General features: G+C 40.1%; 1 protein-coding gene across 1 annotated transcript in view; it reads right to left on the minus strand.

Annotated features, from left to right (window-relative positions):
• Nucleotides 1-3,590, minus strand: part of PTPRR (protein tyrosine phosphatase receptor type R) — a 139,427-nt gene extending 135,837 nt beyond the window's left edge. The window contains exon 1 of the mRNA XM_040063343.2: nucleotides 3,567-3,590. The gene's annotated coding sequence lies outside the window, so the exon portion shown is untranslated. The remainder of the gene's footprint in view (nucleotides 1-3,566) is intronic.
• Between the last annotated feature and the right edge of the window lie 10,022 nt (nucleotides 3,591-13,612).

The raw sequence follows: 13,612 nt of genomic DNA on the forward strand, positions 1-13,612 counted from the left end.
TGACCAGAAAAGCTGAACTCAGGAGAACTTAGTAAGGACACCCTGTGAGCTTATTCACAACCCAATCTAGCATATTTAAAACATACATTTCTACCTAGCAAATTGTACCCAAAGGAGCATTAGTTTGTGGCCAAATAAACTTCAGGTTTGATATAAGCAATCCTCCTGTTACTACAGCATTGCCCAAAAAAGATAAAATGCCACTATTTCCTGCTCTGAAGTTTATGTGATTCCACTGAGGGGCAGGAAGAATGGATTCATCAAGAGGTTGAGACAAGGATGTACACACTTCCCCTCTGAAAAGGCTAGCAGGAACATAGTGGTTCATATTGACTTAAGGCTGGCGACGCATGTGTTCACTGATGGGGAGAGCAATAGAATGAGGTAATAGAAGCTCTAGCAAGCTAGTGTAAGGCCTTTCTCAAGAGACCATGACTTAGATGACCTGACCAAATAATCAGTTGTGAACTTTTTGCTTTTGCAGGACCAGGATTTGTTTATCTTAAGCAAATTCTGCAAAAGTGCTTTCTTAAAGAGAGTTTTTTATTGCAAGGCAGGTGATACATTGATACCACAATTGTTAACTGTGTAAGTTTTTTCTAATCAGGTTGGTTTTCCTAGTCTATTTCACAGAATTACAGATTTACTTTTTTTCCCCCACAGATTTTCAGTAAATGGATACTTAATTAATCATATATTTTTATTTTTAAAAATTGCTAAAAAAAAAAAAAACCAAGGTGAAAGAGGTAGTTAATTGAGTAATCTGCATGACTGAAATGGCTCTCTAATTACAAGTTAGTCTAATGCAACACTTTGTGTTTTTCCTACTACCTGCCATTCTTTTACAAGGAGACAATGCTTCCTAGTCACCTCGGGAGACACTAGGTTTTTATTGCAAGAACATGTGTATTAGATCATACATACTAAACGAGAGTATAACCTATGCTGTCATGCACTCTCTCATGCAATGTATAATGTAAGTGGAAGGTTTATGCTGACCTGTAATCACTTGCTACAAATTTAGGTCTTTCTGTAACAGCCAGCTCTATATAGGTTGATTACTTCACCTGCTGCACTCAGCAGAAGGGCCTAATTCTGTGTTCAGAGATGCACACACGTGTCTTATTTTAGGTAGCAATATATGCATATACCAACAGTACAATCATATTTAATTTTCTGATAACATGATTGTCATGCTATATTGGGATCAGTATCTAAGTCAGCTCAGTAAAATGGTACCTTATTGAGCACATGAAAATCCCTGATCACAGTTTTGACAAGAACATTTCCCTTTTTTGTACAAAATTTTACTACAATGGTAGTAAAATTGTAATTCCATAGGAAACCAGATTTGCTATATGAGCACTACTTAAACACTAAGTCTTTTTGCTGCAGCATTAGCTGAAGTAAATCTTGACTTAAGTTTTCTCTAAAATCTATTACTACCAACTGATATCAAGGGAGATTTTCCTAATATCTACTGATAGTGTCTTCAGCATTCTCTAGAAACATGTCTCATAGAAATTCAGCCTCAGAACAAAAAGCAGTTTCCAACACATTACACAAAAATTAACATTTGGGATATAATTTGTGACCTAGCAAGTAGAATGCATCTTGTGATTTCCCATGTACCAAATCTTCAAAATCACCGTAAGTAATTCAAAAGTCGAGGTTATACATAAAAGATATCCATAGTGGTAGCCTGTGTAAGACCAAATTTTCTACTTGTATCAGATGAAACAGAGATATCTTAGCATGTTAAGCTTCCTTTGTTATTTCATTGTTGTGACATCTTCAATGACTTTCAACAAGAGCAAGTTGTATGCAGCCCTGTCTCAAAGGAAGCTCAGTTCTTGTGCTGAGTGCAAACCGTGTCCAACCGTGGAAAGGTTGAATTCAGCTCCTGTACATCCTCCCCCCTGTCTTCTCTGAAATAATTACTTTCCACGATTACTCAGGCAAAAAAAAGTAGCACCATATATAAAACTATTTTCTTCGTTTTTTCTGATGATTAGAGACATTTGAATAATGAAGACCAAGATCTTTTTGCAAGCATTCCCAGTCACTTAATGAAACAAGTAGAACTTAGTAAGGAAAGTGACTAGATTACTGGGAGAATATATACCCAGTTTCCATTAGCAGGACAGAAAAATGAAGCACAAAAAACCTAATGTAAATTACACTGTTAATAGAGGAGATTAGATGGCATGCTATGTCAAATAGACACTGTACACTAATTTTCTGCAGATGGTCAATTTAATACATGTTGCAAAAGAACAATTTAAAAGCAGGTTAAGGCTTTTATTAAAACAAATCATGAAATGCTCCCATCGTTCAGTCAATAATCTCTTGCACATAAGATTATAAGGCAAAACAGCATGAGCATCCTAACTAAAGATTTACAGGAAAGAGGCTCCATATTTTATGAAGTGTAGCCTAATATTACAGGGTAATAAAATACCAGTAACTGAGATAAAGTTATTTCTCCTGACAACGGTAAAAAAAAAAAACCAAAAAAACCCCACAACACAGAAAAAAACCCCCAACCCCCAAACAATTACTTTCATAATAGATCTTATTTGGGATGCTCATACAGTTCTTCTATATTAAGAGTCATGTAGTTCAATTGTTCCTTTTAATGATTCTGCAGTAAGACAACACAAATTTGTTGCATCTTAAAAATCTCTCCTAGAAACAAAATTGCCTGGACCAAAAGAAGTAGTACCTGTGCATTTTATAGTAGTTCCTAATTAAACTTCATGGAACTTCCAAGCCGTTTACTACTTCAGAAGTGGCTAAGCTTGTCATAAATGACAAAACAAAGAAACTCTTCCACTTTACTAATTGAGAACTTAATTCAATTATACAGTTACCCCAGATTTTATTTCCTTCCTCAGATAATACATGCTGAAGTCTGCACAGGATAAAGGGAGGCTCTGAACGATGAGCAGTTTTTCACGGCTTAAAGGAAGCCTGAGATTTATGCCAGAAATATAAGCTCTGACTACTGGAACGAAACTGGCAGTGGAACTTCATGTACGTACTAGGGCGCTCATCTCTCACCGCATTTCTGAATGAGGCACGCGTTTTGCCAGCAAAGCAGAGAGAGGATTTATAAGCACCGCTAACAGCCGAAACGCCTGCTGCTGTCGCAGCTGAAATTTCCCTTTCTAAAAACACTGCTGCCACGAGCACATACAAGTAGCGACGCCTCCCCATCAGTATCTAAAAATAAATAAATAAATAAAATAAGAAGAAGGAATAGAGGGAGTCCCGATTTTTCCTCGCTGTCGTAGCCCCCGGCCAGGTCCTCGCCATTCGGGGCCGAAGCGCGGCCGCTCCGCGGGGCGCGCGGCGCAGGGCTCGCCCGCCCGGGGCCGCCGCTGTCCGCGGTGCTGACCGGCGCTCCCGCCGCCTCCGGGGCTGGCGGGGTCCCGACCCGGGCGGCCGCGGCCGGACCCGGGCGGCCGCCGCCTCCCGCCACAACAGGTGCGCCGCCGGGCGTAAGCCGGTCCCCACTGCCGTCCCGCCCGCCCCACCGTCCGGCCGCGGCCGCCCCCGCTCACCTGCGGCGCGTAGGTGGAGCAGGAGGCAGAGCGCCCGGAGGCAGGCGGCCGCCCGCCGCCGCATGGTGCGAGCCGAGGGCAGCCGAGCGCGGGGAGCCGCGGCGAGCCGAGGGGATCCGAGGGGAGCCGCGGGGAGCCGAGGGCAGCCGGGCAGCGCCGCCACACCGCGTCCCGCTCCCCCCGCCCCCGGCAGTGAGCATGCCTGGGAGCGCGCTGCGCATGCGCAACGCCGCGCGGGCGGGCGGCCGCCCTCACCTGCCTCCCCTCCTGGCGCGGGGTGAGGCGAGGGGCGAGCATGGGCGGCGGGATGGGCGGCATGCGGCGGCCTCTGGCATCGGGAGATGGGGCCGCGCAATAGCCGCGGGGAACCGCAACAGGAGGATAGGAGAAGCGAAAAGAGATTTCCAGGTCCAGAGGCATATTCGGGGAGGAGGCGAGATTGGGTGGCGGGGGCTGATTTTCTCCTCGGCTTCCAGCTGGAGCAGCATTCGGGGCTCCTGCTGCAGAGGAACGGTGAAGATTGCATCTCCCCAATCTTGCAGCGCTGAGGAGGCGATCTCAGGAGTTTGGGCATGTGTGGGAGGATTTGGACGATATGTGGATTTATGCTTAAAGTTCAGGTAATCCTAATCCTCCTCTTCGATGTGTTGTGAAACACGTGTTGTAAAACAAGCGGTTTGCATAATGAAAATCACGGCTGATGCAGAAATACAGTAATAACCACTGAACTCCAGGCAGTGGTTCAGACCAGGCTGATGCAACACCTACTCAGGAGACACTTCGGGCATTTGATTACATGGGTATCAGAGAGCAATAGAGGCCAAATATGAAGCAGCCCTGTAACAAGGTAATTTTCTAAAACTGAGTTTAATTGATCGAAAGATTTGCTGGAGAGCAACCATGAGAGCCAGTGGCAAATGTGTCACCCAGCAAGTGATCCATCTACAGGAGCCTGTTACTGGCATATGGCAACCAATGTAAGTGCATGGTCAGGTCTGCAGCTGAAGTGATGTGCCCTAAGTGAAAAATAGCAAAGGAAATCGACAGAGCTTGCTTGGCTCTAGCTGGCTTTAAATGAGCCTTTGTACAGAAATTTTCTTCATACAGAAAGACTGCACAGGCCCTGATATCTAGACGCGTGTGTGACTGTACATATGCAAACGAGCTTCCTTTACCAGCCCCCGCATGGCTGTTCACACACACGTATAGGCAGTCAGGTTGTTTGCTTGACAGCAATGTAAGTGAGAAAAGGCTTGAGTTGGAAGACAGCACTTGGTCTTGAGTTCTGCCAGAAACGGGGAATTAATATGATCAAGGGGATTTCTGAACAAGGAGTGGTATTTTAGCCCTGTCATTTCAGTCAAATCTTTTGTAAATATTGTGCCTCAGATGTCCTGCTAAGCTAAGAATTTTCTGCTGCTTCCTTTACTGTGATGATAATTTGGTGTTGGTATATACAAATTACAGCACATCCTGTTCCAGTTTAATCCTATTAGTCCTAACTAGTAGAAGTGAAAGCTAAAAGGAGTGGAAGAAATAAGTCTTGTCTGTATGGTGCACCCCAGTGGTGCCCCTGCAACTTCAGCTTCTACATGCCCAGGCCTCAGAGGTACACATATAGCAAAAACGAGTAGAGGATTATATTTACTTCCCTCAGTGTGTTGTACAATACTAATTACAATTTAGCTAGCTCCTCGGGAGAAGTTAAAGAAAATTTTACTTTCAGTCCTCTGATGTTTTGTATGTCTACAGGTCCTCACCCTTGTGTGTTCTAGGTAAGGATTTAGGATCAAATATGTCAACAGGATATCTTTACTGAAGCTAATGGTATTGATTTGTCCCAATGTGGTTATAGATGAGGCAGCTGTGGTTTCATATGATTGAGTGCTGTAGCAGTATCTACTCACCTCACTTGCAGAGCCCTAAGGCACAAAGACCAGATGACTCACCACTACCCTGTTAAAGAAATTATTTTCCACTGGGGAAATGTCTTAAGATACTGTTTTGAGCTCACATCCAAGAAAACATTTTAAGCTTCCAGCTCATACATAAGCTGAATTCAATGAGAAGGTAGGACTAGACTAAATAATTTGCTAAATTTTGTATCAATGTATCCTTTTTAAAAGACAGTCTTGTCAATGCAAAATGGAAGCATTACTATGGAGTGGGAAGTTGTTACACAGAAAGTAAGCTAAAACATGCATCAATTTTAATTCTCTAGCTTCACTGATTTTTAAATTTATTTCCACATGTAGAATAGTATGGTAACAGAGTGGAGATCATTAGTGTGTGTTTTAGTTCAAGAAAGTGTATTAAGTGTAGAGCTGAATTAAACCTTCAGCTGAATGCTGAATATTACCAATAATTCTAAGTGAGGTAAATGGTGTGAGATATGGCTAATTCTTTACAAAATTTTTTTCTCTAGTACCTTCATCTCTTCTCATATGACATATTGAACATGCTGCTGAGAAGTCACACTTGATGTTGGTTACAATTAGAAGAGACTGGTCTGAGTGTTGTTTTTCTTGCTGTTTTCCTCCTATCACATCGACTAGACTGTCTTTCTTGTCTGGGAATCATTTTGCACTAGGCTTTCATTGACAAATTGCTTTAAGAGGAAGCTAAACCAATGAAAGCCAAATTCTAAAGTGATCTTTAGTTTAAGAAGCAGCAATACACAGATTATCAAGCACAAAATATATCTAAAGGAGAGAGAATCACACATTTGTCTGACATCAATAACAAGGATCCTCATATCTCTTGTCCCTTGTCAAGCTTCAGCAAAAAAAATGAAGCAGTGTTTTTTAATAAATGAACACAGGTTGGAGAAGGAGGAGGGGTGAAGAGGAGGTTATATGCCTAGATCAAAGGATTCTTTGGAGACAGAAATGCAAATCAGAAAAATAGCTACTTTTTGGTGAATGTGTGTGTGAATACATAGCAATCTCAGCAGAGGAGAGCTCATGGCATGTACAATTAGGTCTCACACTAAATGACGTTGCCAGGATGGGAAGAGGGCTTCTTTTTACACAGTGCAGAAAGGTAGCTGCTACAGGAAATGTGTCAGGGGGGATTGCCAGTCGGCAAAGCCATAATTGTACTAATGCAAATGTATCATATTCCCTAATGAGTATTGTCAATATTGGATTACAGCCTTCTAAAGTGCTCTGAGACCCTCCAGTGTATTTTTGGCATAATCTCTAATATAGACATGCAAAACTGACCCTGACTCACTTGCGAGTACAAAAACTTTGATAGCAAGTAGGAGGGAGGAAGAGAGAATGCAAGGGTATTTTAGTCTCTGAGCTACTACTTTGTGACTATGTGTGTAGATCTGAAACTTCAAGAACATTATTCTGAATTTTGCAAGACCATATTATAATTTTTATAGAACTTTTTTTAAATTTCACTGAAGATGTTGACTATAGCTCAGATGGAAACAATTCCCTCCTGTTTGATGGGGCTGTTGGGAAAGAATCAAAACGCATTCAGGCAAACCTGACTAAAAGCTGCCTGTTTAGGCAGACAAGATTAATCTGCAGTATGAGTAGCTAAGTACTAAATGAGACCTGTAAGGGGCTGGTGTAGTCCTAACCAGTACTGAGTATCTAACAAATACATGAGTGGCAAATGGCAAATGGATTTAGCCATGGCTCTCTGTCCAGGTCCATTCAAAGCAAGTATGAGGAACAGGCCATGTCATCATTTTCTCAGATTTTGAGTTCTTTTCTCTTTTATGCTATTCATACCATAGTGTATTAAAGTTATCATCCTCCAATATTCTACAAGGGCCATCAAGATTTATAAAGACAGGTGCTTTAAATTACAACACAGCCAGAAAAAATATAAAAAGAAGTTCCAGATTATCCTTAAAAGACCTTTAGTCAAGGCTAAGAATATCTCTCTTGAGATATACGTATTTGTGTAGTCAGTTATTTTATGTCAAAGGAATTTGGTATGATATGCTTTTCTCATGAAATACTCTAAATGGTGCAGTAACTAAAGTAAATTGCACAGTGCTATTTATATGCTGCATGTAAATTTCTCAACACAGAAGTAACTAAATTTGTGTAAAGATACCAAAATGGGCAACTCTGATCAAACCCATGAATGTCAGCTTTAGGTTAAAGTCAGGTTCAGATAAGATGAGGGAATCTGGGCATTTGACTATTTGCAATATTAACCTCATATGGTTTACTTTGATGTTCTATTTCAAGAAGAGTAACATTCCTTGAAATAGGAAATAAAAGAGAAATCAGTCAAAAACTTATTAATTGAATATGCAATTTTGTGCGAAGTTGTCTTTCTCATCCTAGCTCAAGACCAAACTGCTAGCCATTGCTCTCAGACTGATTTAACATTCACCTAAATCAAAAAATTTTTACTGATTTTTTATTTGCCCTATTTGGCTGCCCATAGGCTTTTCACACAATGTTTCTAGAATATATTTGCAACAGAAGAGGTTTCTGCGCCTCAGAAACTGCAGCACCTTCAACTGGATGACAAGAATATGAACAGGAGACTGTCATCTGTCAGTATCTAAGTGACATACACAGAACATTAAAGGGTAGGAGTCATAGCAGTTGTCCTCAGCAAGTAACAAGTAAACATCTTGTATAATTAATATTCAGCCTAACACTGTTCAGAGATGCAGTGGATAGAAGAATTTTTTCATTAATTATTTTTCTTTAGGGTATCATTTGATTAATTTTTTATTAGGCACATGACATACTGTAATTGTAAGATCAACGTAATTGCTCTAGCCAGAAAGTTTAGATAATTGGTAGGACTCTGTTATCTGTTTGTGTCCTGTGAAGTTATACATGCCTTTACTATGGGAGGAGTTACATGATAACCTCAAGACATCTCAAGTTGGGCCTGATTAAATCTCTGGATAAATTCTATCTATCTCTAGATATTTTTTTAAAAGGTTGATAGTGGTTTTAAAGTATCAGAACTTCACCTTTCTATTCACACAGTTCCTTACACACAGACAATCCCCTGAAGTTCATGGGTGCCCTAAAACCAGTCTTTTTCAGTGGCTGGTCAAAATCATTGAATAAAATTCCACAGGGATTAAGAGCCATTTTAGAGCAAAAGCTAATTTACTTTCATTCCAAGTCTAAGGCATATTTCTTCAACATTCCTTTATCCAGGATAAGCCCACAGAATAATGCATATATTTGTTCTAAAATCTCTTCCAAACAATTTCCCTCTGGGACGGAAGATGGGTAAATGAATAATATCAGGAAGATGCTAGCTATGTTGCTTAATATGGTTCTGGAAGAAAGACCAGTCTCACATCAGTGAATTGGTATAACCTGAACAGTATGGGTTTATGAACTTGCAGCATGCTCCTAAATCTTTAATGAAGTCACATATTTTCTTATTAAAAATACTGTTTCTTGAGTGGTGGTTTGTTGGTTTGGGGGTTTTGGGAAGCAGGGGGTGGGGGAGGGAGGGTCCTGCCTTTTTTATAAGTATAAACCAGAAAGCAGCAGCCTGTAATAAATTAATATCTCACTTCAGTAATACATATAAAATATCTATAGTATTTAAATAATGTTTACAGTTAAATGTACTTTTAAAGAGAGCAATAAAGGAATCGTCAAAGAGATAAAAATCTTGTGTGGACATTTTTTAAAAAATTATTTATAGCAAAAATTATTCAAGTTTCAGTCTACAGGTTTGGAAGCATTTTTATGAATTACGAGGACTGTATGACAATTTCCTAGCAAGCCTAGATACCCAAGTGCACATAGTTTTGTTGAGAGTTGAAAGTGTTGTCATTCAGAAAAAAAACACAAGTTCTTCTATAGGTAAGAGGGCACAAATAAAAATTTCAGAACATCTGCTATTTCTAAGTGTCTAAGATTTCCTGGACTCCTCCACTAGAGAGTGCTTTTCTTCTCCGGCTTCTCCTAAGGCCTATAATTTTAAAAAAATTTATATTAAAATTTGCATGTAGAGTTTGTCTAATTTTATTGCAACAAACTTGCCTTCACCTAGTAATGCCAAGTGGTACTCATTGAAATTATACTATCTCTATTATATCCAAGTTTTCAATGGAATGTAAGAACCATTCTGATGTCACCATGTATCTATTGTTGTTACTGTAAAATGCTGATCCAAATCTGACAAAGTTGTAAGGACTAAAATTTTGGCTATGTGTTCTTGAGTATTTCTGGAGGCAGTGACTGGTGTTTGGAAGCCAAATTCTCTCAAAATTTTATCTGCCCTGAATATTATTCCATTGTAGTTGCTGGCTGGAATGCTCATCCGCCATTCCATCAAACCAAAAATGTATGATTTATTTCAAAGGTAGGAGAGCTTCCTTGTAACTTCTATTCTTAGCAGCAGGGAGTCATAATGTGTTAGGATGGAATACGGGGAAGTTCTTCTACCTATTCATTTTTAAAAGGGAAGCTCAAAAGGAAATATTGGAACAGGTATGAGTGAAAAGGAAAATATTAGTTACATGAAATAGAACAGGCATTAATACCCTGATTCAGTCTGACTGCAAAAGGAAAAACTGAAGTACAGCAGTCAATGGAAGAAAACATGAGACTAGACAAAAAGTGGTCAGGGAAACAGAAGGAGGTGGCAATAAGAAGAATGAGGGTGTGTAGACAGTAAAGTCAAGTCTAGTTTGGAAAAGAACACCAAATACTTTGTGGGTTGAAAAAAACATGTTCCAATTTGCTGAGCAGCAAATAATTTTATTCAAATGAAGTAAACAAAATTTCCCTCTTCAATTTATAATCTGGAGAAATAAAAATGAGAGGCCAACATTTAGTAATTGTTTCTTTTAATGCTACTTCAGGGACTCCAGTCCGACTTTCCCAGTCACATGGGCTCCCTCACCATCACCTAGGGGACACAACTGTTATAGGCAAGGAAAATAACTGTGCTTATTAACCATGACTTTTTAATTGATAAAAAGAGGAAAAGACAAATTAAAAACAGAGCACAAACAAAAGGAATGGCTATTTAATTTAATTATTTTTATTTATCATTTTGTCAAAAGGTTTTAATGAAGATTGCATCACTGTGTGTGGTCTAACCATATGGAGAATATCTACATCTTCCAAGTAGGAACAAGTCTTTTCCTAAGTAACAAAGAGAGCTTCTAGGTAGATCAGCAATTCCAGCTAAGGATCTGTGTAATGTATCACAGACAGCCTAACTGGTAAGGGTTATAGACGATCAATGGATAGAAACTTTAAATCTTACAAAATCTGAAAAGTGATTCTATAAAAAGCAAGCTATTTGGTAGTTGTTGGTCTTGATTTCAACCAGAGTTAATTTGTCCACAGTTGCTCTGAGGAGGCAAAGCCTGGAGCTGTGTGGGCATGTCTAGGTAGTTATTCTATACCATCTTGTGTCATTGCTGGGGAGCAGAAATTAGAGACTCTCAGTTCCGAGAAGTGAGTAAGGCTTGCAGTAGGGGAAAAGCGTGGTGTGCGGAGGGTCTGTCCGCCATTGTGATTCATTATTCTGGGCCTGGTGAGCATGTTTGTCTGGAAATCACTGTCTCTTTGTACACTTTTGTTATTAGTATTGTTGCTGTTACTGTTCATTTTTGTATCTCGTGGCTGTTTCCATTAAATTGTTACTATCTCAACACATAATCTCTGCCTTTTGTCTCCCACTGTAGGGAGGGGATCGGCTTGTGGTTTTCTTTTTAGTGGGAATATGAAATAGTAGAATGCCATTCCTACAACACGACCTTGTCAAAAATAATAATCCCATAGAAATATCTCACTAGTCCTATGAATATATATATATGTCTCTCCAATGTTCTCAGTTCCCCTTAATATTTGAATTTAAATAGTAAATCAATGTCCTGGTAGGTACTTCAAAATAGGTATATCAGGGTATAAGAAATTGGCTGGATGTTCAACTCAAGAAGCTGTGTCAATGGTTCAATGTCATCAGTGAAAAGTGGCATTGCTAGTGGTTTGGTATCGGAACTAGTGCTGTTTAACATCATCACTGGTGAGATGGACAGTGGGATTGAGTGCACCTTCAGCAAGGTTGCTGAGAACGATGAGCTCCATGGTGTGGTCACCATGCTGGAGGGATGGGATGCCATCCAGAGGGACCTTGACAGGTTTCAGAGCCTGTGGGACTGTGCGAACCTTATGAAGTTCAACAAGACCGAGTGCAAGGCACTGCAATTGCTCGGGGCAATTCCAAGCATAAATACAGGCTGGGTACAAAATGGATTGATAGTGACCCTGAGAAGAATTGCTTGAAGGTTGTTGACAAGAAGTCCAGTGCAGCCCAGAAAGCCAGCCACACCCTGGGCTTCATCAAAAGAAGCATGGCCATCAGATCAAAGAAGGTGATTATTCCCCTGTACTCTGCTCTGGTGAGACTCCACATTGTGACAGCCCCACCTATAGTACTCTATCCTGCTCAGGAAAATATGGATCAGTTAGAGCAACTTCAAAGAAAGGCTGTAAAGATGATCATGGGGCCAGAGCACCTCTTCTACGAGGACGTGCTGAGAGACCTGAGGTTGTAAAGCCTCACAGACAGAAGGGTCCAGAGAGACTTTAGGGCAGCCTTTTAGTACCTAACAAGGACTACAAGAGAGCTAGAGAGGGACTTTTTACTAGGACAAGGGGGAATGGCTTCAGACTGAAAAAAATAAATTTAGGTTAGATATGAAGAATTTGTTTGCTGTCTGTATAGTGAGGCACTGGAACAGGTTGCCCAGAGAAACTGTGGTAGCCCCATCCCTGAAGATGTTCCAGGCTAATTTGGATGAGGCTCTGAGCAACCTGATCTAGTGGAAGGTGTCCCTGCCCATGGCAGTAGGGTTGTAGTAAACAGATATTTTGTTAAAAAATCAATTTTGCTCCCTTTGTCCTCCAAACACAATCACTTGACTATGGCTGGCTCCCATATCCTGGCTGCCACACAGTCTGACTCCTGTGTCATGTTTCCGGTGATGTGTAATAGCTCATGTCCTCCCGATAGCAAATTCTTCATCAGATCCCTGCAGAAAAACCCTTGTTCCAAGAGGAATCAGGCAAGCCTTGAGAGCCAGTGTCTGTGTTGGTGACAGTGTGGTTGTGACAGTCAGCCATCCTCTTCTAAGGAGTCCTGTTGTGCCTATCCAATAAGATGCAGATTCCTTGAGATGTCTACATACTGTGCTTTTCCCTGAGATAAAACAAGAGGAGCTGTAACACAGTGGGGTAGTCTTCAGATTCCATTCTTGACATTTGAGATATTTGCACAAGTTTTCCTCAAACGTGTGCATGCTTCCAGCATTTGCAGTGAGGGGGAAAAAAAAACAAAAACCAAAAACCAACAAACAAACAAACAAAACCAAAACAAAAAAAACCCCATCACTGTAAATGCCATGACACAGAAAATGATAAAAAAAAAAAAAATCACATTGCAGTGAGAATTTCATCTATTCAAGAAGCATATAATAAGACATTTATGTAAAATAAATTTCCTATCCTCCAGCTTTAGAAACTACATAGCACATAATGTAAACATTTATTTACTGTTAGTTTTCCACCAGTCTAGGCCTTATTATATTTTTTAATTTCTTCAAATATTGGCAGGGGAATATGTGGGATATAATAATCTAGTTGTAAAAGGATTGTGCCTTTTTAAAGTAGCACAGTCACAAAAAAAAAAAAAAAAATAATCTTAGATTGCTTTAAGAAAAACTGCTGAATCTGACACAGTATCCTTCATAATACTAATAAAATATCTGTAATTTATATAATAAAGTGGATGTTTACAGCCTGGACAGGTAGGATTGGATATAATAGTCATTTATCACACAGGTGAAAGATCACCTCTCTTGATGCTAATGAAGTGCTGAAAACTTCCAGTTTGGTGTGTGCATACCTCAAAATGATTTGTAAATCCCAAGATCATAGTGTGATTCACTGCAATCTTTGAGATCTTTTCCTCTGTAGTGACATTTCTGGTTTCTTATGACTCCCTTTCCTCTGTCCACAGGTCTTGGAGTATCATCCCTCTCGTCACTTACTCACAGTGCTACAATGTAAAAT

This window comes from Hirundo rustica, chromosome 4 (genome assembly GCF_015227805.2).
Source record: "Hirundo rustica isolate bHirRus1 chromosome 4, bHirRus1.pri.v3, whole genome shotgun sequence".
Lineage (NCBI taxonomy): Eukaryota > Metazoa > Chordata > Aves > Passeriformes > Hirundinidae > Hirundo > Hirundo rustica.